Consider the following 16,364-nt stretch of genomic DNA (forward strand, 5'->3'; position numbering starts at 1 on the left):
GATCAAGCGTATCAGGCCTGGGAGGATTCACGTTATGGATTCTAGTGAAGTGCTCTGTAAACGTTGCCCTTCTCATATCTCTCGCACACATTCATGCCTCACCTCGGCTCTGAAGCCGAAAGAACCTTCCATAGCATGGTGGCTTTACTTCATGCACCAGCATGCAGCTCTGTCAAAGGTCTCCAATGAAACTGTAGCACTCAGACTGTTGTTGGGCCTGGGAGCCTGCATGTTTTCCAATTTATCAGGTGTGAAAGCACAAAGCTCCATCACACTGACCAGGATTAGTCAGCCAGAAGCTCTTGCTGACAGTGCGGACCTTCAGCTGCTGCTGAGGAATTGGGGCTGATGTAGCACAGCACAACCTGCAGCCTCACCTGCAAGCCAAAGTGACCAGCCAGCAAAAAAATACTACAGTCCACCTCAGCAGACTGGGAGAACCTTTGTCTTTAGGAACCCAGCCTGACTGCTTTTCCCACAAAATACTAATGCTTACAAAGGAAGCGCCACAAAAATGTCCTGCTCAATTAAATGGTTATGATAAAAAAGGTAAAAAACAAGGTAAACAAGAGAGAACTGGTATAAAACGATGTGCTTCACAGCTGTGGTGAAAGGCACCAGGATCTTATTGCGTTCAGCTATTACATACAAGTGACGACAGATATACTGCTTGATGCCAGACACACTGTATTTTAATAGGTCAGGGAGAAGGATTTCACACAAAAAGAATACATACAGAAATGGTGGTTTGGGACAGTAAATCAAACTACAATATTTGCATTACTGACATCACAACCCCTGATTTCCATCACTAACACTGCAAAGAAATCAGATTTGGTAGGTTTCTCTATAACTAACCATATTACATCAAACCACCCCGGATCAGCTGGTCTGTCAATTTGTCATATTAGAAAGATGTAAGCAGGGGAGTTTCTAGACTACCTGCTGTTGTGGGGCATACACAGAATTTAGAGGGGCACAGCTGCTTGCCTAATAATAGTACTACTACTAATATGTTAATAATATAAATATTAATAATATAAAAAATGTCAGTAATACTGATAGTAGTAAAAACAACAACAACAACAACAACAATACTAATAAAGTATTAGTGTTGCACATATGATTAATAACCCAGTCTTTTAAAAGGAGTAGTTTACTGAGCTAACATAAACACAGCCTATGCTAACATAACTGATGTTAATAATTAATGCCTTTGCTTCAATTGTCTATGTGTATTGTTGGTAGGTTATACTGTTGGCTATAACCAAAACATAGTTATGACCCATTAGCGGTCTGTCTTTACTCATGTCCATTACTCTGCGAAAAATAAAATCCTGTCTCCTAATAAAATAGTTAGCTTCTTAAGCTTGGGGAATTATGGGAAATGTAGTGCCCGTAGTGATTGTGCGTGTGGTGCCCTATGGTTCTGCTGAGCAATCCAGGACTTTTTACCACCATGATTTTAGCAGGGCAGGACAACATTTTACTGGGGCATGTGCAATCGGTGTAACTTAAAGTAGCCAAATGCATTCATTAGATACAGTGTACCGCTGGTCATAGCGGCCAAACAACTCCATGTTTGTCCCATCTGGCCATAAAAATGTCCTCCAGGAAGCTTTTTCCCTGTTGCTTGACAGTCTCACGAACTGAGATAACAAACATTTTGAGCCCATCAAGACAAAGTGGACTCTGGGCTTCAAGGGGCAACGTATTTAATGGCATTCTATGATTAATAGTGGATTACAGCAAAGTTAGCATTAACCTTCAAGCAGCCTGGCCTTAGGAAACAACAAAAGGGGGACTAGCTTTAATGTTGTATGTAGATTTTCAAGCAGCTAGTATATGTTTAGCTAAAATACACTAAATTCAAGGAGCCTGCCTTTAAAGCACAGAAAGACAGAAAACATAGCCTGAAAAGACTGGATTTTCAGGAGAGATAGTGTTTCCGGCAGGTACACATTCCTATTGCCTAATATGCAACGCTTGCACAGAAACTTGATGGAAAATTCCAGTAGTACACGTTGCATCCGAGTCTGAGTCAGAGGCCAGAATATGGTGGAGCTGGCAGCTTCTGATACACACTCCCACCTGTCTGATTAGGTTAGTTCAGCCTTTAACAAGCTGACGTTTAGGAGGTGTGAGCCCTCTTTACCTCTCATCTAATGTTAAAATGTAGGAGACACAAAAGTGGCTGCTCTGGATCTCTGAATGTCTCATTCTCGTATATGCAAAGTCTTGCTCCTATAAACATAAACACACACATGAATATAGTCGTGGGAGTTTCAGACTCAACTGAATTTTGTCCGAAAAAAAAAAAAAAAAAGCAGCAGCACTCTCCCTGTACACTGCAAGCGCACAAAGCATCCTTTATAAGTCTCGACCCTGTGCAAGTTCTGCTCAGGCAGGGCAGCAGGCTTAAGCTTTCTGCTTAGCTGGTTAACTATTCACATCTGCTTCAACGTGCCAAACACAACACACACCCACAGCCTTCGTTTTTCTACTAAACACTGGGTAGTTCGTTCAGATCTTAATGAAAAGTGAAGAAAGGTCATTTGTGGGGGTCTTTTGTACAGGTATTACCAGGACGTGAACACAGAACACTCATCATTGGACCAAATACTGGACAAATATGAGAGACTCTGAAATCTACTCGGTAATCCATCCTCAGACGATTTGCGTTCATTTCTCTAGTGAACATTCAGTAGTCCGTTTAGTAGATCTTTATGAAAATTAAAGAAAGTGAATATCTGAAGGTATAGAGGTTCGGAATACCAGGAAACAAGCACAGAGCAATCCACACTGGACCAAACAATAAGCAAACATAAGAGATGCGTCTTCGCAAATATAAATCCCTTCAGAATTTGCCTTCATTTTTCTAGTGAACATTTGCAAATCCATTCAGACTTTGTGAAAAGTAAAGAAAGTGAATATCTGATGGCATAGAGGTTCAGAATACCAGAAAACAAGCATTGAGCAATCCACACTGGACCAATTATTAGGGAAAAAGAAAGACCAAATATAAAAGACTTCAACTCATGAATCCATCCCCTGACAATTCACCTCCCATTTTTCTCTCAGAAAGTGGCGTAAGCAGGTGCAAGCGGCCAAGGAAGTGACCGGCCCGTTTTGGTGCCAACCAGTTTGACATGACATCATCGTCAGGCAGCAGAAGACATCTGGCTAAGCCCGGGCAGCATGCGGAGAGTAAGCAAGATTAGCGAAGCCATCCATATTTAATTTTTTTTTAATCGCCTTTTAACGAGGCTTCCTCGCCTCATGTGTGCATATAATCAATGTCAGAGCTGGCGGGACGCTCCTCTGTGATCACTAGCCCGAGAATCACCTGTGTCTTTTGCCCTACCTCAGACAGAGCTTAACGTCTTCATCATTACTGATGAAGGCAACGGATAAATGAGCACCACCAAAACGACCATGGAGATCATATCGCCACCATTTAGCCCCAGTATCATCATGCTAATTGGTGGCTACTGGTTTCAATTCATTAGCCACGTTAGCCATGTCTTTAAGCAGAGCCAGCACTATGTCCAACAACAACTGCACAAAATAAACCAACAACCACAACGGTTGCAGGGACAACATAAACAACCACAACCCACCTCTGCACAAAGCTGGCGATGACATCAGCTTGTCAAGGGCAGGTAGACAGATGGAAGCGGCCCAGACCTTTCCAAAGTAAACACCCCCGCAGACGGAGAGCGAGAAGCTTTGAGACGTTAGCTAGCAGAGTGTGTGCGTCTCTGTGAGGGGAGTGTCCCTTGCACTAATGTTATTTTTGAACTTCTGCCAGCTTTCCTCAAGAGAGCAAGCTGGTTAAGTCGGAGAAGCTTACCTGTTGCCCTCGCCTGCGCACCAAAAAATAAATAAACGCTTAGTCTGAGGGTTTGCAAAAACACACCACCACGAGGGTGGTGGGTGGGGGCAATCTCACTTAGACAAAAACAAAATAACACTAAGCATTAAGGCGATAAGATAGTAATTCGAGAAACCTTTCATGACCAGCTTTGCTTCAGAGCGTTGAAATGAAATCATGGAGTAAACAATAACCTCCTGTTGACAAGGAACAGGAGCAAGAGATAAGCTGCCACAGCAACCCACCTTTCCTTCAGAGCGCCAGCAATTTCTACACAAAACCTCGCTAAACTACCTTCAACCTGAAAACATGAAAATGTACAGTATATGTTTCATATATGAAAGTGGCAACAAGCAACGCAATATTCCACCAGCAGGAGAATCAGGAGGTATTCCAGAAAGCAGGGCTGATACTGCTTCTTCACGCCCCCCCTGGTCTACCTACCTGAGATCTGCAACCGGTGTATTCTACAGGGTGGCTGCTAGCCATGCTGGCCGTAACGATGGATGAAGCTCATCCACGCAATCCATTTTCAAGTCTACTGAATCCTGCCTAGCTTCTTCTCCAGGGAAAACACCACACCTCTTATGAACGTTTGTGGGGGAAGGGTTTTGCTAATGCAGATAGCCAGCAAAAGCCTGCAAGCTAATGGCCAGTGCGGTCCAACTCATCACGTAGCTCATCTAGAAACTGAAACAAGAGGACTGAATAATGCACGAGTCATTGCCCAGATCAAAGATCTTTAAATGCGGTCCATCCGGGCGGTACTTCAAATGTTTGGTACCAGCATAAGGCCGCTGCAGAGGTCAAGGTCAGGTGACTTGCATTAGCCTGCAACTGCTCGTTGTAGTATGATTGGGGTGGCAATCTGGACGAAAGGACCGCTTGGATAGTGGTTGGCTAGTTAGCTAGAGGACATCATTCCATAGGACGACAAAAACCCGACTTCACAAGTAGGGGAAACCATCTGGGTATAGGTTGGTTAGCATCAGTTAGCTGGTACAATAACAACAGCTGGTGTAACACTGGGAGTATGAACACTGCCTTCCCTGAGACAGATTTGGGTTTGGTTCTCCAGCTTGGCAAGAACACTATGTCACCTATAAAGAGTCCCTGAGCTAGACTTCTACCCCTAAATGCTACTCACAGAAATGCTACATGTTAGCTTGTTAGCTCATTCTGTTCTTTAGGAAGACTTTTTTTAATTAACTTAGCTGAACAACAGATATAACCGGACCTTTTTAGAAGATGTCAGGATGGGGCCTTTACAGTCACTAAGCTGGTCCTGGAGAGTCCAGCACATTTTGCTGCTCTACACACCTACTAATCCTGGCAATTACAAAGGAGTTGAATCAGGCCTACTTAAACCAGGGAAATCACCAGGCTGTGCTGGACACCAGCCCTCTGGGAGCTGAAACAAGGAATCTTGTGCTAGGCCACAGTGCTAAGCCTAAGCTCGGTTTAGACAAGGAACAAAAAACCCAAACAAACAAAAAAAAAGGTCTAGTTTAGATTAGGACCGATATGAAAATGTCAACAACAGAAATAGATCATTACTGAGATACAGAGGCTCGCATTAGAGCGTGGAATCATCAAGTTCATATGTTGGTGGATCAATCAATCAGTCAACCCATGAAATCAGCAGATTTTATCTCCAAAGCGATCTATTGATCAGGCCTAAAGGAGAGACCTAGGTTTCTTTAACTACCAACACTGCAATCAGGCCTACTCCATTCATGCTCACCCTCGCAGGCTAGAAGAGATTATTAAATAACTTCCAGCCGCTCTACGAGGAGCCTAACATCCGCCAAGATGATTACAATGGTGTCTGGGTTGAACAGCTAGGCTGGCCACAGTCTCAGGAATGCCTTGACCCGAATAAGATGAAACACGGGTGGTGAGAACAGAGGGGACGGAGGTGTTCCACCACACAGTAAATCTGTAGAGATGAAGTAGGTTATCGCCTTGGGCCGCTTTCTGGGACCTGCGAGGCCAGAGCTTGTGATTCTGTAACATCTCTGAGTCTTCCTCTGTGCACCTTATGACCACACGGAAAGAGAGAGAGAGAGAGGGAGAGCGAGAGAGAGAGTGTGGTAAGCCTCCTGAAAGAACTCGCTCTTTGCGAAGAACTATTATTAGCGGCCCGTTGTGCGTTACTGAGAAAGGCTTTACCACTTTAAATCTCGGTGGCGTGTAGGAAAAAGGAAAGGGTGCGGAGATAGAAGATCATGGGTAAAACACAAGCCTATTAGACCTTCTTTGCTCCTCATGACCAACTAAAGACACCGTTCCTGGAAGCACCAGCCTATCATTTTAAGAACACTGCTCGACATCCAGTTCAGAAGGAAAGCAATGCATCTGAAAGTGTGTCCTTTTGTCTTTCACAGTCAAGCAAGTGACTTCAGGATGATGAACTGTGTAGCGTTTCCAGATCAGGCTCAAATCAAATACTAGTGGCTTTGCTTCATCACCAAAGGCCAGCCATTCAATAGTCTGGTACTGTGCTCTCTCTCTCTCTCTCTCACACACACAGGCCCCAGTCCAGACCCACATCAGTGTCCATTACATGACTGCAAGTAAACGATCCACATCTGCCCAGCATGAACAATGAGGGAGCTGTACAGTGTTACATTTCACCTCAGTTAGTAGGCTACTTTGCCTTCTGTGCGACTTCTATGCTTCTATTCATACTGAGGGAATACATCTGCTTAGCGTAATTGCAGACGGATGATGGCGTCACACAATTTGGGCAATTAGAAGATGATAACATTATCAGATTATTTCGTTTATTACTGATTTGTAAGCAATTATTTCATTTTGTTCTTTCCATTTATGTGGACCCACATTTCTGTTTCTCACTCTGATTACTTACAAAGTAGGATCATAATAGTTACCAAATAATTCCAGTTAATTAGAGTTAATAAAAAGTTAATGAAATTTGAAGGGTAGGGAATTCCACCAACTTAAATTAAGTTTTTAAGCAAAGTCATTCAGAATGGTTTAGTGTGAAATGCACCATTGTCAGGATTATCCTTATCCTTGTCTGACTCCTAATTTTTAATAGCTATAAAAGCTACATAAAATGATTAAGAATGAACTGCCTGAGGTCTTAATATATTGTTAAAAAATCATTAATGACCAAGATACACATGCAGGGTGTTGCAGGGTGCAAAACAGTACCTAAGGAAACCTCTGTTGCATTAGATTGACCACTATTTCACTATTACCAGCATTACTCATACAAATGTGTTGTAATGTTGGTTCAATGGTAGGCTTGGACAGGAAACAAAATATTGCTATATTTGTGCTGAAACTGTAATCGCCTGTAGGCCTTACAATATATGGACATGCCCTTGATACATTTTGGCCGATGAAACTGTGCCCTATTCACTATCCCCTACATGTGAAAATCCAGATTGCTATATAGAGCTCTCTTATAGGGAACTATATAGCAGTTCGACATAGTAGTGAGCTCATTACTGTGCAACAGCAAAGTGACAGTTTTGCATAAGCAATCTAAACGTCAATCTTCCTTAGAAAACCTGTGCGCAAATCTTCAAACCGAACAACACAATGAATTATGGGTATTCCATGTTCGTTTAGGGTACACTGTTTGTTATATTATATTACGGCTGCAGAGCCGCCATGTTGGACGTCCTGTAATGTACTGTAGAACACGTAAAACTAACAAGCCTCTTGGGGAAGCAGAGCAAGTACTTTTTTTTTAACATCACTGACTGGATATACAGTGAGACGACATCTCTCAGCCCAGTACACTGAACCACAGCAGACTACAGCAGAACTAGCAAACACCGCTAACAACACAAAAGGCGACTGGTATGGCAATGGCAATCCATCCAGCATGGCCACACCTCTGACGTACCATCACTCTGATATCTCAGATCTTAATCCGTGACTTAAGAACCTCGATCCGCTCTGAACAGTGAGTTTTGTGATCCGAGGAGAGCCCATTAACATGAACGAGCCAGTATATCAACATATTTTTATTATTTTTTTTATATTCCACTCCCAATCATCCTATGACAAAAAGTTCAATTTTGGTTTCATCAGAGCAGAGAATCTTGTTTTTTATGGTTTGAGAGTCGTCTGGGTCCCTTCTGGCAAAGCCAAAGCAGGCTGTCATGTGCCTTTTACTAAGGAGTGGTTTCCGTCTGGCCACTCAACCATAAAGATGTGATTTGTGGGGTGATGCCTGGATGGTTGATCTTATGAAAGACTCTCCCATATCCACAAGGATGCACTGGAGCTCTGTCAGAGTGACCCTCAGGCTCCCTGGCTAATTCCAATGTCTGACAAAAGTACTGATCATCACAATTACTATAGTTATTAAGACAGGCCTAACCCCGGGTTCCTATGACCAAAAAAGTTCAACATTGAGCTGGTTCCTATGACCACCATATGCTTACTCCTCTGCCATGTATAATTTTTCTCCGGAGATAAAATCTCAATAGCTGAATTATTCAGAAATTTTGCGGGTGCAAAATAATGGGTGGAATTTCCCATCAGCTGATAAATAAGCAGTTTATGAGGTTAATGCATATCTTAATCCACCGCACGAGCGATCCTGTGATGGAATTAATCACGGGTATTCACGTTCAGGTAATACTCAAGGGCCAAACTGCCACTGTGCAGCAGTGATTAGTGGTAGCAGCACTAAAATAACAGACTATTAAATTCTTAATTTAATAGAAAGTGAGTGCAAAAAAGGGCTCTTGCTTAACAAACCAGTAATGTTTGAATTTTTAAGGCGCGGTTCAGCATCTAGAGGGAGATAAAAGTCTGTTCCAGGCCCACAGGAAATATCTGAAAGACACAATTTTGCTTTCCACCATAACGTCATAAATCTGGTAGAAGAACATGCAAAAGAAGGGGAATAATAGAGCAGAGTGATGAGGTTTTGGTTCCCTGTAGGAGTGTCTCTCTCAGCAGTCATGTGCACAGCTCTGCTGAGTCAGCGACAGTGTTGAGCAAGCAATAAAGAGGAGAAGAGAAACGGGAGCTAATGCTTTCTTATCAGCCCAAAGCACAAACACACACACATGTTTTTACGACCTTGTGAGGACATGGCGAAGAACCAAATGTCCCGTATGGTTTAGAAACTGATCAGCCATGACATTAACACCAGCTCTCTGTTTCTACACGCACTGTCCATTATTATAAATCAGCTCCACTCCCCATGTAGCAGCACTTTGTAGTTCAATAATTCTAGACTGTCATCCATCTGTTTCTCTGCATACACTGTTGGCCTCCTTTCACCCTGTTCTTCAATGGTCAGGACCTCACAGGACCACCACAGAGCAGGTGTTATTTGGGTGGCATGGTGACTGACGTGGTGGTGGCGTGTTAGTAGTGTGTGTTGTGCTGGTATGAGTAGTGGATCAGACACAGCAGTGCTGCTGGAGTTTTTAAACACCTCAGCATCACTGCTGGACTGAGAGCAATCAACTAACCAGAAATATCCGTTCTGTGAAGGACTTCGACACAAACTGTACAGCGAGAGATGAGCTTAGATCTCTCACGTTAGATCTACAAGGTGGACCAACTAGGTAGGAGTGTCTAATAGAGTGGACAGTGAGTGGACAGACACAGAGTTTAAAAACTGCAGCAGCACCGCTGTGTCTGATCCGCCATGTCAGTGTCACTGCAGTGCTGAGAATGACCTAATACCCAAATACTACCTGCTCTGTGGTGGTCCTGTGGGGTCCTGATAATTGAGAAACAGGATGCAAGGAGGCTAACAAAGTATGCAGAGAAAGCAATGAGCTATAGTCTGTAATTTTAGAACTACAAAGTGCTCCTATATAGTAAGTGGAGCCGATGAAATGGACAATGAGTGTAGAAACAAGTAGGTGGTGATGTTATGGCTGGTCCGTGCATACAGTACATGTAAGTAGCTACATGCAATAATAATAATAATGATATTAATAAATGTCCCATATGCATTATACTGTATACACATGTACATACCCATGTGTGCATGTCCTATATGTACTGTGAGTATTTATATACATATACATATACATATACAGTACATAATGCAAATGGAGCATGATATACATATAAATCTACAACCTTCTTTCTGAAGGAAACGCAAAGCTGTGAGATTTAGCATGGTCGCCGTCACTGCAGTCTATACATGTGCATGTGTGGGAACCATTCACTCACAACATCACCCACAGTCCAGCATATTGGACCCTGACCTGCAGTCTCAAAAGCAGAGCTGGTGTGACTCACCAAAAGGCCTTGAAAGCTTCATAAATCTCCCGTGCGTGCATGCGGCAGCAGCAGCTCTCCTACAGACGTGGCCCCAGCGCTGTCGGCCCCGCGCCAGCTCAGCAGCACTCTTGGCACCTGGGAAGGTCAAACGAACGACGGCGGTCAACAAACAGCACTGAAAAGCAAACCAACAGCCAATACGCACGACCTCAGGCATCCAGGGCACTCAGCAGCAAAACACAAACCCACAACACCCTCACCCCTCCCTCGTCTGCTTTACATCCCCACACAGACTAGGGTAGACTTATTTACATCTGATTTCAATGCGGAGCATTGAGTGAAAGTCGAGCTCAGCATATTCACCTCCCTCCCCCTCCTCCCTCACATGATGTAGTGGTGGAGAGCTGTCGTCAGTTGCAGCAAACATCTGCTTTTGAGGAACAAGAAGTATCACCGACTACCTTATGACCTCTGTTCTTGTTTTGTTCAATGCTTTTTAGTAGGGATGTAAGAAAATATTGATTATATCGAAGTATGGTGATATTTTGATTTGCAACAATTTTTTTTTTATTATATCTTAGACTGGTCTAGCTTACAGTGTCGCTATATACGAAATCAGAATCATGTATCACTTTTTGCCATTACACAGCCCTACTTATTAGAGGCACTGAGTCTGAACTGAAAACCCCATTTATACCCCCATGCTAGTGGCAGACAGGCTGCACTGTTCCAAACCTAAATCCAGATTATTTTCTGGGTCATGGGTCGGTGCTAGACTTAAAGGACTATTCCAGTGGGGCTTTTTTTTTTTTTTATCAATCTGCATCTGTACTTTGCCTACTGTCCATCACCACAGATAACAGTTCCCTGTACTCTGCTTCAGCACCTGCTGACTGACTTCTATTAAAAGGTGCATTCAAAGCCAATAGGTCATCACTGTCCTGCAAAAACCCGGTATCTCAGTACTGCATTTCTTCACTTTTTGACATAATGGGAGCTGTTCTTTACATTGTGTTTAGATATCATGACAAATGGACCGATAGAATTGCTGCAAAAGGACTTGGAATACAATCTTTATATACTTTTTTTCAGATAAGCATCAGCAGGAATGTGCATGATAATGAAGACAACACAAATGAGTCTGCGGTTTTCCTTTAAAGAAAAATCTCCAACATGAAATTGCCCAGTCATGAGTGACACCACATGAGCCACTGGAGCAGGCCATCCAAGGCCATCCACAATCCCCTGTAAAAATTCCTTTTTTGGAAAGGTGTCAGCATTAATGTCCATAGTATTGAACACAACACAAGTTTATCAGACTGAGATTACACTTAAAAACACTACAGTTTTCCTGCAAATCGCTGCAAATCTCCAACATAAAATTGCCCAGTCATGAGTGACACCACATGAGCCACTGGAGCAGGCCATCCTAGGCCATCCACAATACGTCCACCCAAAACCCCCTGTATAAATGCCTTTTATGGAAAGCTGTCAGCATTAATGTCCATAGTAATGAACACAACACAAATGCGTCAGCATTACACTTAAACACTACAGACTTCCTGCAAATCGCTGCAAATCTCCAATTATTGAGGGACACCACATGAGCCACTGGAGCAGGCCATCCTAGGCCATCCACAATACAGCCAGCCAAATATCCAGCTTTCCGCCACAGCCTGACTCACGATGGCAGGCATGAGATCGGAGCGGTGATGCGGAGGTGTGATTCACAGTGGGTAGGATTATTGGTAGGCGACTCATTGACTCATCAACAGGCTGAGCAGGACGGGTCAGAAGTGGCCCTAATTGACCCAGAATTCAGTGTTGTCACGCTGCTGTCAACTGCAGGATGTCCTCCTTATTACATGCAGTGCAGACTGCCCTCAGTGAACAGGTGGGCAGCAGTGGGCTTCCACAGTGAAAAGTGACTGGCTCTGATACAATGGCAGGTCATTCAATCTCAATTAACTGCTTTTTCTCCCTCAGAGTAAAGGCTGGGTGGCAGCTTTAGGCAGTAAAGCAGCCTGCAGTTGGTTCTAGCTTGAAAAAGACTATATAAATGCACAGTCATGACATTAATCGAGGCTAATTCCGGCTGATAACCAGCTGGCACTACAAATCCCACAACAACCAGCGCGGCCGCAACCGTAACCAGGTAAACACCGACCGATATCCCCCTGCATTATATATAACTATATATATATATATATATATATATATATATATATATATATATATATATATATATATATATATATAACTGCAGTGTCAGCCAACAGGTACTGCAGGAAAAAACAAACAGTCCAAGGAAAACGACAAGCCCAGGAGAGGGACAGACAGGACTAGCTCGCCTCGGCTGTCCGCTGCTGCAGTGTTGACAGCAGTGTCGACTGAGGCGAAGGGCACAGCGAGCCGCGCCGAGATGCTGCTCCGCATTAACCTGCCGACCTCCCCGCAAACACCCCGCGACGAACAGCGAAACGCTCACCCTCCTCGCTGTGTGTGTGTCCCAGGACTCGATGGGAGCGGGTGTCCCCCTGCAGTGTCCCCCCTGTCCCGTTGTGCGCTGGGCTTGTTTTGCTGCTCTGCCGGATCCTCCAGCGTCCTGCGCTTCAGCCGCTCTAATACGCCTTTAAAGGGAAGAGCTGTCGGAAACAAGCGGAGCCGCTTCCGTCGACGAAGGCGGCGCGATTTGCATAAAGGGGCGGAGACTCGACTCGAGGCTGAAGGAAAAGCCCGGTGTGTCGTTTATCATCACATTTCATTTACATACACATACATATATATATATACACATGGAGATACATGCTTTTTTCATTGGACATACATCGATATGACCCCATCAATATGAGTTCACATTATTAAATTGTATTATTAAATTACATCATTAAATTGTGTTTTTTTATCTAATAGACATAGATGAGTGCTGTATCTCTCTCTCTCTCTCTCTCTCTATATATATATATATACATGGAAATACATGTTTTTTCATTGGACATACATCGATATGACCCCATCAATATGATTTCTTGACATTGCAATTGGCATTATTAAATTACATTATTAAATTGTATTATTATTGGCATTATTAAATTGTGTTTATTTTTATCTCATAGATACAGTTGAGTGCTGTATATTTCTCCATATATATATATATACAGTCATGCCCGAAAGTATTCATACCCCTGGCAAAGTTTGACTTAAATTTACTTTTATTTAACCAGAAGTTATATTTTTGCCTTGAAACGACACAGGCATCTCCCAGGAGATAACATGATGATGTACAAGAGGCATCATTGTGGGAAAAAGTATTTCTCAGCTTTTATACACATTTGAACAAAAAGTGGCATGTCCAAAATTATTCATACCCTTTGAAAACTGTCACAGTATATGGGAAAATCCAAAGTTCTATACCATTCCAAATAGTCCAAGCTGTTTTAAAGCATCCTAATTACCCTGATTCATTGGGAACAGCTGTTTTAATCAACTCAACAGGAGAAAAACAGCAGCTCTCTGCAGTTGGTTTGTGGACAGTCATGGCTAAGACAAAGGAGCTCACTAAGGACCTGCGGCTGTGCATTGTGGCCGCTCACAAGTCAGGAAAGGGCTATAAAGCCATATCAAAATGTTTTCAAGTTCCAGTGGCTACAGTGCAAAGTATTATTAAAAAATACAAGAAGTTCCGCACTGTGGAAAATCTCAGAAGATGTGGTCGGAAGCCAAAAGTGACACCTGTGCTGGCCAGGAGAATAGTGAGATAGGTGAAGAAAAATCCAAGGATCACCACCAAGGCCATCCTGGTGAATCTGGACTCTGCTGGTGGCGACATCTCAAGGCAGACACTTCAACGGACACTGCACACTGCTGGGTTCCACGGACGCAGGCCAAGGAGGACACCACTTCTCCAGAAAAGGCACACAAAAGCCTGCTTGACCTTTGCAAATGCTCATCTGGACAAAGAAGAAGACTTCTGGTGTTCTGTTTTATGGTCAGATGAAACAAAAATTGAATTGTTTTGCCACAATGATGTGTGCACCATTTGGCGTGAAAAAGGAGAAGCCTTCAACCCTAAGAACACCATCCCCACTGTCAAACATGGTGGTGGGAACCTAATGTTTTGGGGGTGTTTTTCAGCCAATGGACCAGGGAACTTGATCGCAGTAAATGGCACCATGAAAAAAGAGCAATACATCAAGATTCTCAACAACAACATCAGGCAGTCTGCAGAGAAACTTGGCCTTGGGAACCGGTGGACATTTCAGCACGACAACGACCCAAAACACACAGCCAAAGTGGTGAAGAAATGGTTAGCAGACAAAAACATTAATGTTTTGCAGTGGCCCAGCCAGAGTCCTGACTTGAATCCAATTGAGGATCTGTGGAGGGAGCTAAAGATCAGGGTGATGGCAAGGAGACCCTCGAACCTCAAAGAGTTGGAGCTCATCACTAAAGATGAATGGGCAAAAATACCAGTGGAGACATGCAAAAAGCTGGTCAGCAATTACAGGAAGCGTTAAATAAAGGCAATAAAGGCTTTTCTATTAATTATTGAGAAGGGTATGAATAATTTTGGACATGCCACTTTTTGTTCAAATGTGTATAAAAGCTGAGAAATATTTTTTCCCACAATGATGCCTCTTGTACATCATCGTGTTATCTCCTGGGAGATGCCTGTGTCATTTCCAGGCAAAAATATAATTTCTGGTTAAATAAAAGTACATTTAAGTCAAACTTTGACAGGGGTATGAATACTTTTGGGCATGACTGTATATACATGGAGATACATCAATATGACCCCATCAATATGATTTCTTGACATTGCAATTCACATTATTAAATTGTATTTTTAAATGACATTATTAAATTGTGTTTTTTAATCTAATGGACATAGATGAGTGCTGTATATATCTCCATATATATATATATGTGGACATACATGTTTTTTCATTGGACATACATCAATATGACCCCATCAATATGATTTCTTGACATTTCAATTGTCATTATGAAATTGTATTATTATTGGCATTATTAAATTGTGTTTTTAATCTCATAGACATAGATGAGTGCTGTACCATGCAAAGCATGCCTATTTACGTTTAAGCATCTGTAGTGTAAATATACCAATAAAATCTACAATATTTATCTAATTACACAATATGCAATAAATATATATATATATTGTTTTCTTTTCCAGGGGTGCAATATAGTTGTTAGGGCAATTCCAAGGGCCTGTGGCTGACAGGGGCCCTAAAGAATGCATTAATGGTGCCCAAAATCCCTGTAAGCTTCCCTGTATATACCCGTATAAATGGCAATATACAGTATGCAGCATAGAAACTACTGGACATATAGATTTATATATTTACCATACTATATATTATGGGTTATGTACTGCAGGTAAATATATTGATTGGAAATTGTGTAATAACCAATGTACTAGGTGTTGCACATTATGCAATCAATATTAATTACTTATAATAACTATAATTTACAGTGTGTAAAATATATGAACTACTGAACATTATAAGATTGATATATTCATTCATTCATTCATTTATTATTCATTTATATAAACACATTTATGATAAAATACTACTGTAGGCTGTAATATACTGTACCCCCTTGATTTAACTAATTCCTATATCTCACGAATAACTTTTTGCATGTCTTGCAGTATCAGCCACAAAAGATGTGGATCTCTGTCCTATTCATGCTGTTATAGCCACTGTGTATTAGCTGTGCAGTCGACCGCTGTAATATGTTTTCCATATCATCTGCCCTGATTGACAGTGTTTCTCTGCAGTGCTCCAGTGTTGTGTTTGCTTTGCTTTTCATAATAATGTGCGCATACACTGTATCGTATAAGTGACTACACTCTTTAAATACTGTCAATAATATCTACTCTTCTGAATCTCATTGTATTTTAAATGTACTTTGTCTTAAATCATTTTTGAAGAGAGTAAAATACCAACATACAAACTTCTTAATTATATATATTATATAATTCTTTTTAAAGCAAGCATTAAGGAACGGGCTATCTATAAATAAATAATAACAGTTACTTTTAAGCTGAGGTATTTACTTAATGTCTTCCAAGATTAAAAAATCATTGTTGTAAAAAAAAAAACATACAAAGTTAGCATTACTTAAGCTGTGGTAATACATCTACATTTACATTTAAGGCATTTAGCAGACACTCTTATCCAGAGCGACTTCCAAAAGTGCTTGGTGTTGCTGTTTACTCAGAAAA

The 16,364-nt window shown here is 42.0% G+C and overlaps 1 protein-coding gene across 2 annotated transcripts in view; it reads right to left on the reverse strand.

The window, feature by feature from the left end:
• The window catches only part of slc45a4a (solute carrier family 45 member 4a), a 64,235-nt gene extending 51,497 nt beyond the window's left edge, over positions 1 to 12,738 (reverse strand). Inside the window, exons 1-2 of one of the 2 annotated variants that reach the window (XM_072675350.1) lie at positions 12,600 to 12,738; positions 10,130 to 10,246 (exon numbers count right to left, since the gene is read on the reverse strand). The gene's annotated coding sequence lies outside the window, so the exon portion shown is untranslated. The remainder of the gene's footprint in view (positions 1 to 10,129; positions 10,247 to 12,599) is intronic. The other variant, XM_072675351.1, reaches the window with a different exon arrangement.
• Positions 12,739 to 16,364: the final 3,626 nt, after the last annotated feature.

Source organism: Salminus brasiliensis, chromosome 3, assembly GCF_030463535.1.
Source record: "Salminus brasiliensis chromosome 3, fSalBra1.hap2, whole genome shotgun sequence".
Taxonomy (NCBI): Eukaryota; Metazoa; Chordata; class Actinopteri; order Characiformes; family Bryconidae; genus Salminus; species Salminus brasiliensis.